The sequence below is a fragment of the Macaca fascicularis genome, chromosome 5 (genome assembly GCF_037993035.2).
Source record: "Macaca fascicularis isolate 582-1 chromosome 5, T2T-MFA8v1.1".
In the NCBI taxonomy this organism is placed as follows: domain Eukaryota; kingdom Metazoa; phylum Chordata; class Mammalia; order Primates; family Cercopithecidae; genus Macaca; species Macaca fascicularis.
In genome coordinates this window covers 48,326,137-48,349,784 of record NC_088379.1, presented here as the reverse complement: position 1 = coordinate 48,349,784, position 23,648 = coordinate 48,326,137, and the positions used below count along the sequence as shown (strand labels likewise).

The following is a 23,648-nucleotide window of genomic DNA, read 5'->3' as shown; positions in this document are numbered from 1 at the left end:
TATCATCCATCTTATAATAATAGCTAAATCTGTTGACTACTTGCTAAGGAGTGTGATAAGTAATTTATATGTACTATCTTTTAAGGTAGGAGGATGCAGTTTACATTTCGAGAAATTTCTGTAGTTGTCTCTGTTGATTATACTTTTATAGGCTTCTGATCATTTCTTTGTCTTTTTTTAAGACTATTTTGAGTGACTATTTTTGATCAAACCTAAGACACTTTGATGCTGGTGCTTTCCTGATCTTTCCAGGAGGAATCACCCAAACGTTTTCACCAACTATGTCCTGCCATTGGATGACAGTAGTTGTAAGATACACCTCTGTTTCAGCGTCCATGCTTCAGAAAGGTTAAAGTGTTGTTGTTAAGAACATCTGAAAGTTGATGAAAAAGGAACATTAATTTGTTTACTTACTGCAGTGCAGCCTTGCTTTTTAGGATATAAACCATTTGTATGTTCTTTGTTGCCTGAACGAATTTCAGTGTAATATTTACACTTCTCGGAATTCCTCATTTTGTTCTTCTTTTTTTTTTTTTGGTAGGTCTCTTCATTTCAGGGTAAGCTTCAGATGTGATTTAATTTAATTCAATAGTAAAGAATGCTGGAAAGATAATTTGTAATTTTATTTTTCCATTTTAGAACTTAAGATGGGTTTTGCCATCTATAATACTGGTTAAAAATATTAGTTTGGTGAATGTACATCTTAATAAATGTACATTCCTGTGTAACTTGATCCCTCTCAATGTGTATAAATACTTTGAGTAGATTCAAATACATCATCCCTTGATGTATGTAGATCCAAGTTTAGAAAGGCGTTTATTTATTTTTTTGACATAGAGTCTTGCTCTGTTGCCCAGGCTGGAGTGCAGTGGTGCAATCACGGCTTACTGTTGCCTCTACCAGCAGGGCTCATGTGACTATCAAGTGAATGACTATCAAAAATAGTCATTCAAAATAATCTTAAAAAGACAAAGACTTGCTAGCCTATAAAAGTATAAAGCATAGTTAATGGAAACAATTACAGAAAATTCTCAAAATATAACCTGCATCCTCCTATCTTAAAAGATGGTACATATCCATTATTAATACTTATCACCTTACTTATTAAGTAGTCAGTAGATATAGTGACATTCGTATGTCTGGGATGTCAGTGAACTCACAATAATTTATTTGCAAAAGGAACTTCAGCCAATTAGTGTACTCAGCCAGCAATATACAGACAATCATATTTTGTTTGTGTGTTGGTGAAACTATTCCTTTCTAAATCATGTCTGCTTTTGGGGGTTGATTTGCTTATTACTTTATTGTTAACTGTTATCTCTTTGCTCTCATTTTGTTTGCTCTCATTATGCCTGCCCATAGTAGTCTCCTCTTTCTAATTCAATGTTTTTCGGTATACTGTGGGAACAGAACCCAATACAGTACTTGTTGAATGGTGGATAAAAATGACGGCATGTTCCTCTGGGTGAGGAACCAAAAGACTTCCTGTGCATGGAGCTTTAGTGCTAGGGACTTGTTTTTTACTGCTTAGAGGCCTTGTGCTTTTTTTCTGGTTTTTGACTCTGTTTTGGCTAAGTGATGCTTCTGTATAGCCGAGGGTGGTATTAACAGGATGGTAGATACTACCTTGTGGATGGTTAACTTCCTCTGAATAATGAACCTTTAAAAATTGTCTTGTTACATCTAACCAAGTGGATGGAGAAGAACTGTTTTTCCTGTTAGAATGACTTGCTAGTCTACTTCTTGTAAGAACCATCAAAACCCTAAGCGTGTATACCAGGATACTTAGATGTACTGGTATATTGTTTGTTACAATATAATTCAAAAAGCAGAAATTAAAAGTCTTAAAGCACTATGAGATTGCATGTAAAATAGCCAGATGTGTCTATTACTTAAATATTTTTATTTAAACTGGATCTTAATCTGTTTTCTTTGAGGTAAAATTATCTTTATAGATGCCTTTTTCTGTATTTGTGTTGATAGAATTTAGGCCATATTTTGTATGTAATATTCCTGACACTTCTGAGCCCTTAATATACTTTCAATAAATACTAGTTATAGTTTGTCATGCATTTTTTCATTGTTTCACTTTTTCCTGCCTTAGAGTTAATGTTTTTGGAGCTAGAATGTCCTTAGGAATCATACAGTAGAATTTCTGCATTTTATAGATGAGAATGAGGTTGTGACTTGTTTAGAATTGTTTTTTTTCTGCAGATGTAGATTTGAAAGGAAATAACAAAAAACGAACAAAAAAAAAATAATTGTGCTTTTGATTCTTAGTATTTTTCTTGTTCTAACATTTTTCCTGTTTTAATGTTCTTCCCCAAGTAAAAATTTTAAGGAATGGATAGTAGTTTGGAATTTTGTAGCCTCTGTAACAGAGGTCTGCAAAAATTTTATTTCGGCAGTATAAAAAATTGAGTCTTCATTCCCAGTATGTGTATGCTTATTTATTGTAAACTAGATACTATAAATTATGCTCATAATAAGACATTAACCCGGGCGTGGTGGCTCACACCTGTAATTCCAGCACTTTGGGAGGCCAAGGCGGGCAGATCACCTGAGGTTGGGGAGTTCGAGACCAGCCCGACCAACGTGGAGAAACCCTGTCTCTACTAAAAATACAAAATTAGCCAGACGTGGTAGCACATGCCTGTAATCCCAGCTACTCAGGAGGCTGAGGCAGGAGAATTGCTTGAACCTGGGAGGTGGAGGTTGCGGTCAGCTGAGATTGCACCATTGCACTCCAGCCTGGGCAACAAGAGCAAAATTCCATCTCAAAAAAAAAAAAGACATTAACAAAAAAACAATGTGATAAGGATGAAAAACATTTTTGAATAATTTAAAATGTATTAGTTCCATGTTTTTGATCCCACTTAAAATATTAGTAATTTGTAAAATAAGAAAAATGTGATTGAATGTCACCACTTAAAAAATTTTTTTTTTTTATCTGAAGTATTTATCAACTCATGGGAAGTTGTGAGAATAGTACAGGGAGTCCTGTGTCACCTTAATTCAGCTTCTCCCAGTTGTAACATCTTACGTAAGATACCATATTAATAACCTTAGACTAGGAAACTGATACAATATTGTTAATATTCAGATTTCATGTTTTTAATGCGCTCACTTATATGTATATGCGTGTGTACAGTTCTGTGCAATTTGATAAAATTTTTGTAGATGCCTTTAGATGCGTATGTACAGGTAGATTTGTATCACTGCCATCACCACAGTCAAGATATAGAACCACCACTGCCAAGAAACTCCCTCATGAAGCGCAAGGTTCCCTCCTACCTCCTTTTCCCTATTTACTGGCAGCCACTAATTTTCTTTTTACTCTATCATTTTGAGAATGTCTCATAAATGGAATCATACTGTATGTAACCTTTTGCGATTGACTTTTTCACTCAGTATAAAGTCCTAGAAAACCACCCAACCTATCTCACGCAATAGCTCATTTCTTCTTATTGCTGAGTAGTATTTATTGTATGAAGGTAGCACAGTACATAGTTTAACTCTTCACCTGCTGAAGAACATAAGAGCTATTTCCAGGTTTTGGCCGTTAACTGTTACAAAGCTGCTGGGAATATTTATGTACAGTTTTTAGGTTTTCATTTGTCTGGGATGAATGACCAAGAGTGCAATTGCTGGGTCATATTGTAAGTGTATGTTTAGTTATGTAAGAAACTGCCAGACTATTTTCCAAAGTGGCTGTATGTTTTCACCAGCAATAAATGGAAAGTTACATTTCGTATTAAAGTTTCTCTATATCCTTTCCAGCATTTCATATTATCATTATTTTATATTTTAACGGTTCTAATAGTATTGTAGTGATAATATTGTGGTTTTAATATGCCTTTCCCTAAATTAACTGTTTCCCTAAGGGGCAAATGGGATTGTTTTTTAGTGTAGAGTTTTGAGGATTCTTTATATATTCTAGGTAGAAGTTCTTTGCCAGTTATGTGGTGTGTAAACATTTTCTCTGCATCTGAAACTTGTCTTTTTATCCTCTTAATAGATCTTTCACAGAACAAAACTTTTGCATTTTCATATAGTCATCTGTTACTTATTTTTTTTGAAACAGGGTCTAACTCTGTTACTCAGGCTGGACTGCAGTGGTACAATCATGGTTCACTGCAGCCTCTACGTCCTGTCAAGTGATCTTCCCCCCTCAACCTCCAGAGTAGCTGAGACTACAGGCCTGCACCACCACCATGCCCAGCTAATTTTGTTTTTGTTTTTGGTAGAGACACGGCCTCGCTGTGTTGTCCAGGCTGGTCTTGAACTCCTGGCCTCAAGCAGTCTTCCTGCCTCAGCCTCCCAAAGTGTTGTGATTACAGGTGTGAGCCACCGTGCTGAGCCATGTAATGCATTAATCAATTTTTTTCTTTTATGAATTGTACCTTTTTTTTTTTTTTTTTTTTTGAGACAGAGTCTCACTGTGTCGCCCAGGCTGGAGTGCAATGATTTGTTCAACCTCCGCCTCCCAGGTTCAAGTGATTCTCCTGCCTCAGCCTCCTGAGTAGCTGGGATTACAGGCGCCCGCCACCACACCCGGCTAATTTTTGTATTTTTAGTAGAAACAGTGTTTCACCATGTTGGTCAGGCTAGTCTCGAACTCCTGACCTTGTAATCTGCCTGCCTCGGCCTCCCGAAGTGCTTGGATTACAGATGTGAGCTACTACAACTGACCGAATTGTACTTTTTGTGTCAAGTCTATGGACTCTTCAGCCAGTCCTAGGTCCTGAAGATTTTCGCCTGTTTTCTTCTGAAAGTTTTATGTTTTACAAAATAATCACTTTTTTACCTTATAATTTTTGATAAAGCACTAATATTGGTAACAGAGCAATTGCCAGCTCTGCCGTTTTCGTTCTGCTTGCTTGTATTTTTTTCTTTATTTTTGATGTATTAATAATATGCATAATATGTCCTTCTTTGTAAAAATCTTTTAAGGATCCATTTGTCCGTTTGTGAGTGCTGTGATAATTCAAATGAGATCTGCAAATCTACTTAGTTGGGCACCCGTAAGCTGCAATGTGTTGCAGTATACCAGAAGGGAACGAATGAGAGGACATCACAAGCCATCCCTCAGGGTGTGCAGCTGCCACCTTTCCTTTAGGAAACATTTATGTACTGTATTCATTGTCAGGAAAATAAACCCCCCTGAGTATTTTAAGCTAGAAGAGGTTTAATGCAAGGTATTAGGTGCTTACTGAATTATTAGAAGGGCCAAGCAGCAGGTTTTAAGGTGGACTGCCACATTTGACTCCAAATCGATCAGAGGTTACCCACAAGGAGAGCTCTGAGGGCACCGCTGGGGCGGTGCTGGAATCTGGAGCTTGTGCTGTTGCTGTCCTTGCCTCTGGATACTCTAGAGACTGGAGAATGGACCCGTAGTTGCAATCCAGGATTAGGAAGTTGGGTGAAGAAGCCTCTACTGCTGCCACCACTACCACACTGCTTCCCATCACCCAAGATGAGAAAACCCATGCTGTCCATTAGGTTTTCAAAACTTGCTCATCTTATAAACGGAAAGTTTGTACCCATTCACAAATATTTCCCCCTTTCTCCCACCCACCGGTTCCGGCAACACCATTCTACTCTGTTACTCTGAGTTTGGCTTTTTAAATTTTAGATTCCATGTATTAGTGAGATCATGCAGTATTTGTCTTTTTGTGTTTGATTTATTTTACTTAGCATAATGTCCTCCAGGTTCATCCATGTTGTTGCGAATGGCAAGATGTTCTTCTTTTTTAAGGCTGAATAATAATCTGTTGTGTGTGTGTGCATGATATGGTTTGGCTCTGTGTCCCCACCCAAATCTCATGTCGCATTGTAATCCCCAGTGTTGGGGGAGGGACTTGGTTTGAGGTGATTGGATCGTGGGGTCGGATTTCCCCTTTGTTCTTCTTATGATAGTGAGTGAGTTCTCAGAAGATCTGGCTGTCGTCATTTGAAAGTATGTAGCACATCCCCCTTCCCTCTCTCTTTGCTGCTGGCCATGTGAAGGCTGTGCGTGCTTCCTCTTCACCTTCTGCCGTGATTGTAAGTTTCCTAAGGCTTACCTGGAAGCAGAAACCTGTACAGCTCGCAGAATTACGAGCCTTAAATCTCTCTTCTCTGTAAATTACCCAGTCTCAGGTATGTCTTCTAGCAGTGTGAGAACAGACTAATACAGTGGAGATATATAAAAAATATATTATATATATAATAGATAGATATATATTATGATTTCTTTATCCATTGATCTTTTTTTAACATCCAGATACATAATTTTAATTAATTGAAAAACATTAAATCTATGGAAATCCATGAATCTACAGAAGAAAATGCTCATTTGACATCATTTAAGGTGACTCTTAAATCAACTCCTTACTTTGAAAACTGGTATTTAAAGGTAAAGAATTAAGCCTTTGTACTACTTGGTGAATGTCTTGACAAAAAAAAGATAAAAGAGTGAAGCCTTTGTTCTGACTTCCTAGCACTGATGATTTTGAGGAATTTAAATTGTATTGTATGTGATATTGTTTCAGTTGAGTAGGTAAATCTTCTTGGTTTTTGAGATGCATCCTGTGAGCCTGTTCTCGGTTCCTCCTATTCAAGGCCCCCTGTGGCTGCGTGGACCATGGCTCTTTGCCTTGCTCTAGCTGAGATATCGGAGCTGGTTGGAGGTGGGTGATGTTGGGAAGGCCAACAGCCTCAAAACCCTCCTGCATCACATCCCTGTACAAGGTCCTCTGAGTAGGCAACAGGCTTGCCCATTCTACTTAGTGAAGTATACCGGCATGTCCCCAAAAGTCACTGATTTTTTCTTTAACAGCCTGGCTGTTAAGGAAACGAAACAGCTGTCATCATCTGATCTCTTTTATTTGTGTCCTGAAGAAAGGTAAAAGTCTCAGGAGTATGGACTCTGACTAGCCCCTGCAGCTTCTCAGGGAACAGAGGTTGTAGCCATTGTGTATAGTTCCTCACAAACCAAACTCACAACAGCACGTTATGGCTATTGTGAATAATGCCACAATGAACATGGTGGTACAGATAATTCTCTGAGATTGTGATATTATTTACTTTGGATATATACACAGTAGTGGAATTGCTGGATCATTTGGCAATTATATTTTTAATTTTTTGAGGAACCTCCACACTGTTTTCCAAGATGACTGTGTGAATTTACATTCCCACCAACGTATGCAAGTGTTCCCTTTTCTCCACATCCTCACCAACACTTGTTATAGTTTGTCTTTTTGATAGTAGCCATTCTGGATGTGAGATACCTCATTGTGGTTTTTGTATGTCTTCCTTTGGAAAAATACCTATTCTGTACCTTGCCCATTTTTAAATTGGGCTTTTTTACTGTTGTTATTGAGTTGTATGAATTCCTTATATATTCCGAAAAATTAACCTCTGTTTGGATATATGGTTTGTAAATATTTTCTCCCATTTTGGGGTCTTTTCATTTTGTTGTTTCCTTAGTTGTGCAGAAACTTGTTAGTTTGACATAGTCCCACTTGTTTTGCTTTGTTGCCTTTGTTTTTGGTGTCAAATCCAAAAAAAAAAAAAAGAAATCATTGCCAAGACCAGTGTCATGGAGCTTCCCCCCTATGCTTTTTCTAGTAGTTTTATGGTTTCAGGTCTTATGTTTAAGTCTTTAATCCATTTTGAATTGATATATGTGTATGTATAACATAAGGATCCAATTTCATTCTTCTGCATGTAACTATCCAGTTTCCCCGAACCATTATTGAGGAGACTGTCCTTTCCCCCTTGTATATTTTTGGCACCTTTGTTGACAATTAGTTTACTGTATATTTATGGGTTTATTTCTGGGCTATTTTGTTCTATTGGTCTCTACCTGTTTTTATGCCAATCCCATACTGCTTTGATTGCTATAGCTTTGTAATGTGGTTCAAAATTAGGAAGTGTGATACCTTCAGTTTTGTTGTTTTTGGTCAAGATTGCTTTAGCTATTTGGGGCCCTTTGTGGTTCCATATGAATTTTAGAATTCCTTTTCCTGGCTGAGCATGGTGGCTCACTCCTGTAATCCCAGCACTTTGGGAGGCTGAGGTGGGGGGAATCACGAGGTCAGGAGTTCAAGAGCAGCTTGGCCAACATGGTGAAACCCTGTCTCTACTAAAAAATACAAAAATTAGCTGGGCATGGTGGTGTGCGCCTGTAATCCCAGCTACTCGGGAAGCTGAGGCAGGAGAATTGCTTGAACCCAGGGGGTGGAGGTTCCAGTGAGCCGAGATGGTGCCACTGCACTCCAGCCTGGGCAACAGAGCAAGACTCCATCATGCTCTGGGGACAAAAAAAAATTGTTTTTCCTATTTCTGTGAAAAATGCCATTGGAATTTTAATAGGGATTACCCCAAATCTATAGATTGCTTTTAGTAGTATGGACATTTTTACAAAATAATATTCTTTCAATTCATTAACATGGGATATTTTTCTGTGTATTTGTGTCATCTTCAGTTTCTTTCATGTACATCTCTATCCCTTCCAAGTTTAAATTTATTCCTAAGTATTTTATTCTTTTTGATGTTGTAAACAGGATTGTTTTCTTTTACAGATAGTTCATTGTTAATGTATAGAAATGCAGTTAATTTTTTTCTATATATATTTTTTGAAACAGGGTCTCACTCTGTTGTTCAGACTGTAGCACAGTGGCATGATCATGGCTCACCGGAGCCTTGACCTCCTGGGCTCAAGTGATCCTCCTGTGTCAGCCTCTCATGTAGCTGGGACTATAGGCACACACCATCATACCCGGCTAACCTTTTGATTTTTTGTAGAGATAAGGTCTCACTTTGTTGTACAGGCTGGTCTTGAATTCCTGGATTCAAGCGATCCTCCTGCCTTGACCTCCTAAAGTCCTTGGATTACAGGTGTGAGCCACTGTGCCTGGCTTCAATTAATTTGTGTTTGTTGATTTTGTATCCTGCAACTTAACTGAATTTATTTTATTTTATTTATTTGTTTGTTTGTTTATTTGTTTGTTTATTTATTTTTGAGATGGAATCTTGCTCTGTCGCCCAGGCTGGAGTTAAGTGGCACAATCTCAGCTCACTGTAACCTCCACTTCCTGGGTTCAAGTTATTCGCCTGCTTCAGCCTCCTGAGTAGCTGGGATTACAGGCACCTGCCACCATGCCGAGCTTAATTTTTATATTTTTAGTGGAGACGGGGTTTCACCATATTGGCCAGGGCGATCTGGAACGCCTCACCTCACGTGAGCCACCCGCCTCATACTCTCAAAGTGCTGGGATTACAGGTGTAAGCCACAAAGTCCAGCCTGAATTCATTTGTTAGTTTAATTTTTTTTGGTGGAATCTTTAGGGTTTCCTATATATAAGATTATATAATTTAAAAACATACAGTTTTACTTCAGCCTTTCCTATATGGACTTCTACTACGTGTCAAATGGAAGTAGTAAGAGTGGGTACCCTTTTCTTGGCTGATCTTAGAGGAAAACCTTTAAGCTTTTCAGTGTTTAGTATGACCTTAGCTGTGAGCTTGTCATATATGGCCTTAGTAAAGCTCAAATTTTAACTTTAACATAACAAATACATGTAATCTTCTAGGATTTTCTTTTTACTCATTGCCTTGATCATCTTACTTTTAAGGGGTACATGTACTCCACTTTGAATTTAATACATTTTGAATGATTAAGTGTTAGGAACATAGATCTGGTATGATTTTTTTTCCAAGTTTTTTTTTTTAAGAGACAAGGTCTCACTCTGTCACCCAGGCTGGAGTACAGCGGTTGTGAACAGAGCTCACTGCAGCCTGGAACTCCTGGGATCAAGCGATCTTCCTGCCTCAGTCTCCCGAGTAGCTGGGACTGCAGTTGCATGTCATCATGTCCAGGTAAGTTTTACATTTTTTGTAGAGACAGAGTCTTGGTAAGCTGCCCAGCCTGGTCTCAAACTCCTGGCCTCAAGCAATCCTCCTGCCTCAGCCTCTCAAAGCGCTTGGAATTATAGGCATGAGCCACCTTGCCTGGCCTCCAAGTATTTAAATTTATCCAAAATTTCTGAAACCGTATCTTTTTTTTTTTTTTTTTTTTTAACAAATATGTACAAATGTAAAATGTTGTTGTTTGGGGAAACACTCATCAAATTCAGTCAACATAATTCTTTCCTTACTGTTAGGACCTGAGCCTTGTCACTGTTTAACACCTGCGTTTTTCCTAGCTTTCCCTGGAGAATAGTATAAAAGGTTGGGTCTTTTCCTAGAACCATGCTTTTGTGCCAGAAGTCATATAGCCAGAGTCATCATTATTTTGGTATATTTTTGTTGAAAATAATTAAAGCTTGATTTGTTTTATTGTATACTTTGGATTTTATTCCTGGATGGAGCAACTTTTGGCACAAAACTAAAAATGAGACATGCAAAAATTCTTGCAAAGACTAGTTTTATATGGTCTGTGATGGTGATCAATTTAAAATCCAATAAAATAAGTTGTATGAAAAATTTTAGTGTGTGTTCATGTGCATTTTTCCAGTGAGAGGTTTGTGGTTTTTATCAGATTCTCAGGGCAGGGCCCAGGACACAGGAAAGATTAAAAATGGCTCCTCTAGAGGCATAAGTTACATCAAAGACATTTGCCAAATCACTTCAACACCAAAGCTTCTGCCATCTGTCACATACCCTCTCCCTGATTTCCATCCTGTGTCTGTAACCTTTCCTTAGGAACATTAAAAGTATAATTTATTGTTACCCAAGTGTTTAGGAATGGGCCAAGAAGCAACACAAGAGTTCATTATTAGAGGAGAAGGGACACTTGGAAGTCAGTTATATTACCCTAGTAATCATTTTTTAAGAAGGATGTTAATACATTCACATATGGTTGATGGGATCCTGCAAAACAATAGGCTCAATGTGTCAAGATATGTTAAAATGTTCGTAATCTTGAGGGCAATATATTAAACTTTGGGGAATGTCTTTGTCAGTTCTGGCTGCAGTAACGAAATCCCATAGACTGGATGGTTCATAAACAATAGAAATTAATTTCTTATAGTTCTGGCAGCTGGAGTCTGAGATCTGCATGCCAGCATGGTTGGATGCTGGTGAGGACCCTCCTCCAGGTTGCAGACTTTGGACTTCTCTGTGCATCCTCACTTGGTGGAAACAGAGCTAGTGAGCTCTCTTGCCTCTCCTGATTTGGGCACTGATCCTATTCATGAGGGCTCTACCCTCATAACCTAATTACTTCCCTCAGGCCCCACCGCCTGTCATCACTTTGGGCAGAGATGTAGCCATACGCCTAACAATGGGCATACATTCTGAGAAAGGTGTCCTTAGTGATTTCTATCATTGTGCGAACATCATAGAATGTACTTACTCAAAACCAAGATGGTACAGTTTGCTACACATCTAGGCTGTATGATATAGTCTCTTGCTCCTAGGCTACAAACCTTTACGACATGTTACTGTACTGAACACTGTAGGCAATTGTAACAAATAAGTATTTCTATGTTTAGATACTTGTTTAAATACTTTTCTATGTTTAGATACTTTCTTGTATCTAAACAAAGAAAAGTACAGTAAACATAGGGCATAAAAGATTGAAAAACCTACATAGGGCACTTATGAATGGAGTTTACAGGACTAGAAGTTGTTCTGGGTGAGTCAGTGATGGTGAAGTGAATATGAGGGCCTAGGATATTACTGTACACTTTTATATGACTGGCAATACAGAGGTTTGTTTATATCAGCATCATCTCAGACACATGAGTAGTGCATTGCCCTTCAGTGTTACTATGGCTACAGTGTCACTAGGCTTTTGGAAGTTTTCAGCTTCATTATAATCTTGTGGGACCAATTATAATCAATCATTGATATAACACCATTATACACCCACAATTTTATATAAATATGTTGGATAGTCACATCTGTGTCACCTTTTCATATAATTTTACACTTGTTTCTTAACTTATGGCCTCTTCTCATTCACCAAAGCCTACATGGAATATAGCATGGTGAAAAGTAGAAATGTAAAATTTTTCTTTCAAAGAAAATTATGCACAGAGATCTCAAATATCAGGAGACAGAAGGAGAAAGTGGTTTTGGTTGAAGTAGAAAGCAAGAAGATCCTTTTTGTATATTTTTATTTTCTCTTAGACACACACACACACACACACACAGTAATAATAGAGAGTAGTGAGGGTGGCTGGGGTGGCCGGGGGCGGTGATTCGCGCCTGTAATCAGTCCCAGCACGACTGTAGTCCCAGCTACTTGAGAGGCTGAGGCGTAAGAATCACTTGAATCCAGGAGGTGGAGGTTGCAGTGAGCTGAGATGGCACCATTGCACTCCAGCCTGGGCGACAGAGCGAGAGTCTGTCTCTAAATAAATAAATAAACAAACAAATCTGCAGTTAACATCATACTCAATGATGAATGACAACATTTTCCCCTAAGGTCAAGAATAAGACAAGGTTATTCTAAAAGTATTCAACATTGCCCTGGAGGTTCTAGTGCTTGCAAATAAGGCAAGAAAAACAAACAAACAAAACAAAACAAAACAATACAAGGCATGTGAACTGGAAAAGAAGAAGTAAAACTCTTTATTTGCAGATGATGTAATAGTGTGTATAGACAACCCTAAAATAAATTCTTCAGAATCTAGAAAAAATGATTAGAATAAATGAATTTAGCAAGGTCACAGGATTATAAAATCAATGTAAAATGAATTTATTTCTATATAATAGCAAAGAACAATTAGAATGTAAAGTGAAAATTAATACACATGCCATACTTGGGAGGTTGAGGCACGAGAATCTCTTGAACCCAGGAGGCAAAGGGTTGCAGTGAGCTGAGATTGCACTACTGCACTCCAACCTGGGCCACAGAGTGAGATTCTGTCTCAAAAAAAAAAAAAAAAAAAAAAGTGAGGGCTTCAGAAATAGACTGATGAAGGGTGCAGTCTCTGAATCTTGATTCTATTGTACTTCAGGTCAAGTTATTTAAAGTGTCCAAAAATAACATGGGTAGCCTTAGATTCTACATGTATAAAATGAGAAAAAAATTTCCTTTAGCGTTATGAGGATCAAATAAGATGTAAAGGATGCACATAACATACTGCTTGTGCTAGGCAGAATAAGAACCCTCCAAAGATGTCCACACCCTACTCCCTGGAACCTGTGCTTGTTATGTTCCATGGCAAAAGGAATGAAGGCACTATATGAAATTAAAGTTGCTCATCAGCTGACCTTGTAATAGGGGGGTTAGTCTGGATTACTGGCTGGGCGTAATGTCATCACAGGGGTCCTGAAAAGTGGAAGCAGAAGAGTCAGAACCAGCAAGACGAGACGCGGGATGCTCACACCTGGAATCCCAGCACTTTGGGAGGCCGAGGCGGGAAGATCACTTGAGCCCAGGAGTTTGAGACCAGCCTGGGCAACACAGCGAGCCCTTATTTTACAAAAATAAATTTAAAAAATGAGCCAGCCATCCCTGAGTCAAGGAAGTGGGGCAGCCTCTAAACTTCTAAAGCCAAGAAAATGGATTCTTAGCTGACATCTTGAATTTAGCTGTGAGACCTGTTTTGAACTTCCGACCTCCAGAACTGTAAGATAATATATGTGTGCTGTTTAAAGCCACTACATTTGTAGTAATTTGTTACAGCAGCAATGGGAAACTGGTATAGTGCCTACGACATACATATTGGTAGCTAAATAAACATTTTATTTCTTAACAACCTGCTAACCTTAACCCTTGTCTACTACAACACATCTAGTTTCCCTTTTTCAGAGAAAAAGGTGTCCATTTTCTTTTCACTTGAACCCCAGAAGGCTGTTTCTTTTACATTTTTCTTCACCTCTCATTTTCAGTTCTTTTCTGTTTCTTTTTCTTTCCCACTACCTTGAAATATGCACAGAGCTGCCTTGTCTTGGGGAGTCCTCTGCTTGAGCCTGCTTTCCCTATTAGTCACCACACTACAGTCACCCAGGTGAACCAGACAACCTTAAATGTCTTCAGAGATATCAGATGATTTTTACCTTAGAGTCTCACTCCGCAGCCCAGGCTGGAGTGCAGTGGCGCAATTATGGCTCACTGTAGCCTCAACCTCCTGTGCTTGAGCAGTCCTCCCACTTCAGCTTCCCAAGTAGCTTAGACTACAGGTGTGTGCCACCACACCTGGGGGCTTTTAAAATTTTTTTTAGAGACAGGATCTCACTGTGTTGCCTAGGCTGGTCTTGAACTAATGAGCTCAAGCAAACTTCCCACCTCCGCCTCTCAAAGTGCTGGGATTACAGGCATGAGCTACTTCTCCTGTCAATTTTAATTCTTTATTGGATTTATTATATGTGATATAAACTACTGTAAGTATTTGAGTGCATGTCCTCTAATAAACACTATGTTGGTTGTGGTGAAGTTAGAATAGTATGAGAGGAGTCACTTCTCTGAAGGATCCAGTTGTAGACAATTAGCAATTTATCAGACAGTTAACAAGCAACAAATACCAAACATCAGATGGCTTAGTGTCAGAGTGAGTGATAGAGACAGTAGGTATCACAGGAAGGGCAAAATAGAGGTCATTTTAGACTGGAACAATATCTGACAGTGTTGTGAGAGTGATTTGAGTGAGGAATGTGCTCTTAAAGGAATTAATGGAAATTGGTTTTAATAAAATCTACATTATTAGAAACAAAAGTTTACCAGTTAATTTTTTTTTTTTTTTTTTTTGAGAGAAAGTCTTGCTCTGTTGCCTAGATTGGAGTGTGGTGGTGCAGGGTTGGCTCACTGCAGCCTTGACCTCCCAGGCTCAAGCAGCTCTTCCCTCCTCGGCCTCCTGAGTAGCTGGGACTACAGGCATGTGCCACCAGGCCTGGCTAATTTTTCATTTTTTGTAGAGACGAGGTCTCCCTGTGTTGCCCAGGCTGATTTCAAATTCCTGGGCTCAAGCAATTCTCTTCCTTGGCCTCCCAAAGTGCTAGGATTTGATGGCATGAGCCACCAAACCTGGCCTTTTTTTTTTTTTTTTTTTTTTTTTTTATTGAATTTTTGATGTTGAGGAAAGACTCGTAGAATTTAAATATAAACTTAAGTTGCAATAAATTGACACATTTGTCTTGATAATCTCAAGTAGAATGCATGAGATAATTCCTTGTGTTGCCTTGAGTGATACATACTGTTTTTTTAAATTTTAATGCTGGTATAAGAATCACAGTATGTTTTGAAGCCTAGTATGATCTAATCTAAGGTTATTGTGCTTTATGTGCTAAAAATATTGGCTTTGATTACATTTTTAAAGAAAAGTATCACATGGCCTAAGTAAAGACAATTAGGTTAGCCTTGTTTTTAGAGAGGATAATTAGAGTGTGGGTCAGGAGAACATATAAGATACAGTATAACTGGATTTCAGCTGGAGATTTTGCAAAGTTTCTCTCTGACAAGGGAGATAATGTCAGGTGAATAATGTTGGCTGGCTGACCATACAATTAGGTGGAAGTGTGATTGGTTGAGGCATACCTCAAAAGTCAATGAGTAATGAATTGGTGACAACTGGAGAGAAATTTCTAGTGGCATGTGGAAATTCACTATTTTTTGTAATGATGTGAATGAAAATGTTGAGGCTATGTGTATCAAATTTCTGGATGAAATGAATTTTCTAGGGTTAACTGAATGGAGATAGTATTTCTGAGTGAAATAGTGGGCCGTGGCTAATGGGATAACTTACTGTGGAGCTGGATGTGAAGTTTCATATATGGGTTAAAAAATCAACTACACAGTTACAAGAGTGAGGGAGATGTGACTGAATACAAACAACTTTAATATTTTAATTAATAAACTCAATTTGGATATAAAATGTGACTACCAGAGGGCTTCACAGAATCATAGTCTAGACTAATAGAAGGAGGAGGTTGAGAAGAGGGAGAGTGCTAGTCTTACATTACTCTGCAATGTACATGATTCTGTACACAATGCTACACCCAGGGTATTGTGTTCAGTTCCAGTTGTCACAATTGAAAACGATTCAGGGCCAGGGGCAGTGGCTCATGCCTATAATCCCAGCACTTTTGGAGGCCGAGGCGGGTGGATCACCTGAGGATCAGGAGTTTGAAATCAGCCTGGCCAACATGGTGAAACCCCATCTGTACTAAAAATGCAAAAATTAGCAAGGCCTGGTGGCTCACGTCTGTAGTCCCAGTGACTTGGAAGGCTGAGGCGGAGGCTGCAGTGAGTCAAGATCACACCACTGCACTCCAGCCTGGGCAACAGAGTGAGACTCCGTCTCAAAAAAAGTAAAATAAAATAAAGAATAAAGAAATAAAAATAAACCCAGAAAATAACAAGTGTGAGCAAAGATATGGAGAAATTGGAACCTTACACATTGCTTGTGGGAATGGAGGGTGGTGCACTTGCTGTGGAAGACAGTTTGGTGGTTTCTCAGTTAAATGTGAAGTTATCATATGACTCAAATATTCTACCCTAGGTATATACTCCCAGATAATTGAAAACAGGTATTCAAAGAAACACTTGTACATGAATGTTTATAGCAGCCCTTATTTATGTTAGCTAAAATGTAGAAACAACCCAATGTCCATCAGCTGATGAATGAGTAACTGAAATAGGGTATATCCATGCGATGGAGTATTATTCAGCCATAAAAATGAAGTACTAACTGTTACAAAGTGCATGAACCTTAAAAAAAAAAATCACATATTGTATGATGCCATTCATATGAAGTATCCAGAGCAGGTAAATCCATAGAGACACAAATTTGTGGTGTGGTTACCAGCAACAAGGAAGAATGATGACTGCTTAGTATGCATATGGGGTTTCCTTTTGGGGTGATGAAAATGTTTTGGAAAGAGAGAGTTGTTGGTTGTAAAATGCGTGTACTTAATGCCACTCAATTGCACACTTTAAGATGGTTAGTGGATTTTACCTTCGTTTTTAAAAAGTGTCAATACATATAGATTAATTAAATAGCATTGAGAGTTTACAAATAAGTCTTTACATTTATGGTTCCTTGAATTTTTTTAATTAAGAATTTTTTTTCGGACAGGGGCACCAAGACAATTCAGTGGGGGAAAAGGGTGATCTGTTCAGCCAACGATGCTGAGACAACTGGATTTCCACATGCAAAAGAATGAATTTGGGTTCTTTTCTCATACCATACATAAAAATTAACAAAATGGATCATTGACCTAAATGAGAAAGCTAAAATTATAAAGTTCTTAGAAAATATGAGCAAATCTTGGTGACTTTGGGTTAGGCAAAGCTTTCTTAAGACATCAAAAGCACAGACAACAAAGGATTAAATATTAGACATAAATTGGATTTCATCAGAATTAAAAACTTTTGTGTTTCAAAGGGAGACTATCAACAAAGTGAAAATGGGAGAAAATATTTGTAAATCGTGTCTAATAAGGGACTTGTACCTAGAAAACTCTACAACTCAGTAATAAAAAGATGAATAGCCCAATTAAAACCCCCAATTAAAATGATGATTAAATTGGTGAATTTTATGGTATATGAATTATATTGCAATAACAACAGTTAAAAAATGAGTCACCTAGAATATGTTCAGAGAAGATTCCTAGTCTTGTGACGGGACTCAAATTGAAATCCTTCTTTTCTCCATCTTCCCCCGTAACTTATCTCAGTTGTACCTTTTATACTGACAAGCTTGTAAACATTACTTCTGTAACTTTGAAGTCACTGGTGCTTTATTTTTATGTTGAGCCTAAATTTTTTATGTAAATACTTATTGTAGAGCTGAGTAGTAAGTTATAGGCACATCCTTTACTTGTTTAATGTCATGACCCTGTGCCAGTAGAAGAAAGATCTCGTATTATCAAAGTCAATGGATTTTCTTTCCCTGCAATCCATCGGTTGTTAAAAATCATGTCATATTTTTTTCCACACTTGAATTATGACTTTCTTGAATAATTCGTCCTCCCCTTCTGCCCTGCCCACTCTCCCTGACCCCCCAACCACCATATCATGTTGGTTGTTTTTGGCTGCAGTTAACAGACTCTCCAGCGATAGGTGCCATCTGATTTCCCTAACCTTCTCTTACTGCTAGTAGCTGCTGTAGCTCCCAGCATCTGTTTCTCACATTGTGCTAAAAGGCAGGAAGAAGGGAATAGAAGACGTTGGGGGCTGCTGCTTCTGGATCTTCCCCTTTTGTAAACATACTTTTGAAAAACTTTAAAACTTACAGAAACGTTGTGACAATAGTAATGTGAACTCATCTAGCTTTCACCTATATTCATGAGTTATAAACATTTTATCAAGTTGCTTTTTTCTTTATCTTTGCCTGTATAACTAGTTGTAGATCTAGAGTTTTTATCTTGGTGAATCTTTTGAGAGACTTACAGATATCATGACTCTTTACCTTAAATACTTCAGCACATATCACCAAAGAAAAAGGAGTTTATCAATGTGATCATTTGTGCAACGATGATTAAATTCAGGAAATGTAACATTCATTGTTAATTGTTGAAGCAAATGCCAAGGCAGAATTATGATTGCACAAAAGTAAAAGGTGGAAGCAGGGTTGGACAGATGAGGCTGTCAGATTGTGATTATACTTTGTCTACCAGCTCCAGGGGCAGATCCGGAGTCAAGATGGTTCATTAGAGGAGTTTCTCATTGAGCAGAAATTGGTCTATACCACTACCTTTCTTAGTTATAAAACAGCTGGAGGCTGTCCAGAGAATGTGCAAGTCTCTTGAAAACTAATGCCAACACAAATAAAGCTAACAGCTAGAGCTCTCAGTTTACCCGTCCTCCTCACACCTGCCAGTGAGTCTTTTGGATGCGAGTGGTGCACCTCCATGTCCACTACAATATAATACTATTGTCCAGTATATAGTCCATATTCACATTCACTATTTGCCCAATAATATTCTTTATGACAAATCCCCCACACCCTCCATCAGATCTCTCATCTTATCCTTGAGGAAAGTCTTTCAAGAAGCTTCCCAGATGACTTTCCTGTATGTTTCATTGGTTTAAACCAATCACTGGCAAAGGAGAGTGGGATTTTCAGGATTAGTTCAGACCTGTAGGATTCATCCCATGGGTTTAGGGGAGAGGCTGCCTTTCCTAACAGGTGCTTAGGAAATCAAGTGACCAATAAATAAATAAATAAATAACAAATAAAATTGAATCTCTTTAGCAAGGCCTAAGGGAGGAAGGCTGTGGATATATAACCAGCAACATTCTGCTGCAGTTTTCTGTTGTGTGTCTTTTATTTTTAATTGAAATATGCGTTCCTGTCATTAAGCCAGCTTGCTAATTATTCTGTCTTTTGAACAGAATCCATTCCTTTTTTCCTTTCATGGAACTCACTCGTTTTCTGTTTTAATGGGATGAATTATTGTCTATTCCTGCTGCACAGCTGCCATTCTGGGACTTCTTTTTCATTATACTCTTGGATTATTTCCACTGTTTCTTTTGTATCTCTTGTCAGACTTCATTGGTTTCCATCCTTGTTTCGCTAAAGGACTCCCCAAAATGATGTCCTGGAAATGTCTTCATTCTGCCTTCTCACTTGTTTAATCGTTTGGGATATATAAGTTTAAGCCAAATTATTTTACTTTGGAAATTTTTCAGACAGTGCTCTCTGTCTTGTACAGTTGAGAGTTTCTGATTTTAGTCAGATTCTTAATTCATATTTTTTTCCTCTCAAATTATTTAGAATCTTCATCAGTGAAAGTTCATAGAAATTGTCTAGATTTTTTTTTTTTTTCACAGAATAGAGGGGAGGTCATTTGCTCTCATTTATTTTTAAGCTGATTCCCTATCTTATTTTGTACATGTATTTTATTACTGATTTTCTTTTTTTTGGGATGATTTTAGCATCTATATGGATTGTCCATCTAATACCCTTGGCCTGTCTAACAGGTATTGCACCTGTTAGTAATTCTTCTCTTTCCTTTGCTAATTTTGTCTAGGCATTTAGTGCTTGTATGTTTCACGTGCTCCTTCTCAGCCCAAAGGGGGCAATTATAAGTGTTGCTCAGCCTGAAGTCAGTTCCATTCCCCTTGCCAATGATTGGTTTAGGTATAGTGATACACAGGGGAAGTCTGCTGGGAGTCTGGTTTCCTAGAATTTATAAGGTATGCACCTTTTGGATATAGTAATGTAAGCTCATGATAATTGGAGCTGCTGTAGCCATCTTGGGTCATAGGGGAGAAAGTGAAATGAAGAATGACTCTTAACTCAAGATTAACTTGTCAAATGGAACTCTTGATCCCCAGCTCCCTCTCCATATTTTTTTGTTTCATCTTTCTAGTTGCTTGGGCCAAAAATCTTGCAGTTATCAATAACTTTTCTCTTTCTCTCACATCCCCCATTCAGTTCGTTAGAAGAACCTATAGGCTCTTCCTTTTAATTTTATTTACAGTCTTACTACTTTATTATTTGCACTGCTAGCATCCTCTTCCAGGCTGCTACCATTGCTTGCTTGGGTTACTGCAATAGAGCAGTGCCTACCCAGAGAGTTTTAATTTTCTTTTCTTTTCTTTCTTTTTTTATTTTCATTTTTTTTTTTTTTTTTTTTTGAGATGGAATCTGACTTTGTCACCCAGGCTGGAGTGCAGTGGTGTAATCTCAACTCACTGCAGCCTCAACCTCCCAGGCTCAAGCAATGCTTCTGCCTCAGCCTCCCAAGTAGCTGGGACTACAGGTACATGCCATCACGCCTGGCAGATTTTTGTATTTTTTGTAGAAATGGGGTTTCCCCATGTTGCTAAGGCTGATCTCGAACTCCTGGACTCAAGCGGTTTGTTCACCTCAGCCTCCCAAAGTGCCAGTATTACACGTGTGAGCCACTGAGCCCAGCCTCTTCCTCTTCCTCTTTCTTTCTCTCTCTCTCTCTTTCTTTCTTCTTTCTTTCTTTCTTTCTTTCTTTCTTTCTTTCTTTCTTTCTTTCTTTCTTTCTTTCTTTTTTCTCTCTCTCTCTTTCTTATTTTTTAATAGATGGAGTTGTCTTCTGTCAATCAGGCTGGAGTGCAGTGGTATGATCGTAGCTTACTATAGCCTTGAACTATTGGGATGAAGTGATCCTCCTGCCTCAGCCTCGTGAGTAGCTGGGATTACAGGTTCATACTACCATGCCTGGCTAATTTTAAAATATTTTTTATAAAGACCAGGTTATCACTATTTTGCCTTGGCTGCTCTTGAACTTCTGGCTTCAAGTGGTCCTCCTGCCTTGACCTCCCTAAGTACTGGGATTACAGGTATGAACCACTGTGCCTGGCCCAGAGAGGTTTCTTAGGGTTCAACTAGACAGACCTACGGATTGCCACAGACCACATTTGACATCAGATTCACTTGGGAGGATATGGGACATGAAACACGGCTTACCATCAGGGAAGCTCCAGGTCTTCTCTTTGGTGGGAGTACTTGTAGCAGTCCACAAATAGAACAGCCAGAACATTCTCTGTGCCACTCCCTGCTTCTGGGTGAAGCCCAGCTGTGAGTAATGAGGCTCACATAAGTAGGTATATCACTAACATGGCTTAGGAGCCCCATCCTCCACAAGTTATTATTTCGCTTGACAACCATGAGCTTCCAGGATCCTGACAAGGCACATGGCCAGTTACAGGAGTCCTTACAGTAAGAGAAGCCCTAAGCTATGGCCAGCGCCAGGTGCTTTATAGTTCTCCAAGTCCCTTCGCAGTTTACCAGTGGGTCATTTTTACCATAAGCAGTGTTGCCTAGTAACACAGCTGACATTCTGCCTGTATGGTTTCCAGGGGAACAGAGGTAATAGCTGGGTTAAACTGAATCCAAACCCAGTTTCTCGTGCTGAAAGACAAGAGTTTTGCTAACAGTTCAGTCACAAATAGCCTCTTATCCAGAGGTCTCCCTGCTTCTGTGCTTCTCTACCCTTTGCTTGGTTTCAGCAGCCAGAGTGATTCTTTCAAATGTATGGTGGATCACATTACCTGCTGTCCACCCTGCAGTGGTTCTCTCCTTCCCTCGGAGTGCAGTTGTCTACAGGCCTTACCTGATCTGGCCCCTCTCGGCCTTTCTGACCTTTTCCCCTACGGTTTTCTTGCTCATCTGTTATGATGTTGCTTATCACCTTGCTGTTGCTCTAATATGCCAGATGTGTTTCCACTTTCGGGCCTTCCTTGACTCTTCCCGTGGCTGGAATGTTCTTACTCCTGATGTCCACCTGGATGACTCTCTTGCTTCCAATCTTTGCTCAAATGTCACCTTTTTGACAACTTGTATTCTGACTACTTAAAAATTGCAACCCCTGCCCCATCTCCCGCACTTGCCACTGCATGATTCTTCTCTACTTTTTCTTCTGATAGCTTCACAATCTACTTATTATAATATCTTGCTTATTGTCTGCCATTATTAGCAATGGGGCTTCATGAGGGCAGGATTTTGCATCTATTTTGTTCATTGATACATATCAACTGCCTAGGACAGTGCCTGACACATAGTTGATGCTTGGGTTTTTATTTTTTTTCTTTTTATGTGGCTTAAACAAGGTAAATATCTACTTCCCATCTGTGGCTGGGGAGAGGTGGAGGGAAAAGTGATGTAGTTAACATGTGTCTTCCGTGTCTGGGCAGTTGTTGTCTTGTCAGGAGGAAGGAGGAAAGAGATCCCAGCCAGGAGGGTACATGTGCTCCTTTCCAGATGCCAACCTGCACTTTTTATCTTTGCTTGGCCAGAACATTGTCATATTGCCATAAGCAATTATAAGGAAAGGTGGGAAACGTAATGTTCAGGTGGCTAGCTATATCTATAGCTAAAACTTTGGAGTTCTGTTTTTTTACAGGAGTGGGGAACGGATGTCAGAGTCCAATTTGATGCATATATATATATATATATATAATTTTTATTTAATTATTATTATTTTTTGAAACGAAGTCTCGCTCTGTTGCCTCGGCTGGAGTACAGTGATGTGGTCTTGGCTCACTGCAACCTCTGCCTCCCAAGTTCAAGTGATCCCCCTGCCTCAGCCTCCCAAGTAGCTGGGACTACAGGCACACACCACCACACCCCACTAATTTTTGTAGTTTTGGTGGAGACAGGGTTTCACCATGTTGGCCAGGCTGGTCTCAAGCTCCTGACCTTAAGTGATCTGCCCACTTCAGCCTCCCAAAGTGCTGGGATTACAGGCGTGAGCCACCATGCCTGGCCTGATGCTTAATATTTTTAAGTAAGCCCATCCTTACAGAGGGCTTGCAACATTCTTAATCTTCATGAAACCCTCTTAAAATAGCACTTTTATTATCCCTTTTTTATAAGCATGGAATTTATGAGTAAATTTTCATGGGAAGACTGGTTTAAGTTGAGATCATGGCCATTTCTTTGATATAGCAATACATATGTTATTTTTTATTTCCCAACAATTTCACCCTTTTGTTTTAATGGCAACCAAAGCTGAAAACATGATTTGTAAAGATACGTGGGAACAACTGGAATTGGAGCCAGATGAGGTAGAACCCTACCTTGTCAAAAAAAACTGTCAGGATTCTTCACAACTTTTATGAACTGAATTCATCCTGTTTTATTTTCTTTTTCCTCAAGTTAATGAGATGATCTTTGGTAAAGTCCATATTGCTGATGTATCAAGAAATAGATTATGAATTCATATATTGATTTTAATCTGAGTAAAATATAAACTTGAAAAAATAATTGTAAAAGTAATATTCTATC

At 38.7% G+C, this 23,648-nt stretch overlaps 1 protein-coding gene across 25 annotated transcripts in view; it reads left to right on the top strand.

Annotated features, from left to right (window-relative positions):
- Nucleotides 1-23,648, top strand: part of FRYL (FRY like transcription coactivator) — a 286,610-nt gene that overhangs the window by 7,059 nt on the left and 255,903 nt on the right. For 5 of the 25 annotated variants that reach the window (XM_074039755.1, XM_065544984.2, XM_074039750.1 and 2 more), the window contains exon 2: nucleotides 9,749-9,867. The exons of the other annotated variants lie outside the window; for them this stretch is intronic. The gene's annotated coding sequence lies outside the window, so the exon portion shown is untranslated. The remainder of the gene's footprint in view (nucleotides 1-9,748; nucleotides 9,868-23,648) is intronic. 25 annotated transcript variants of the gene reach the window in all.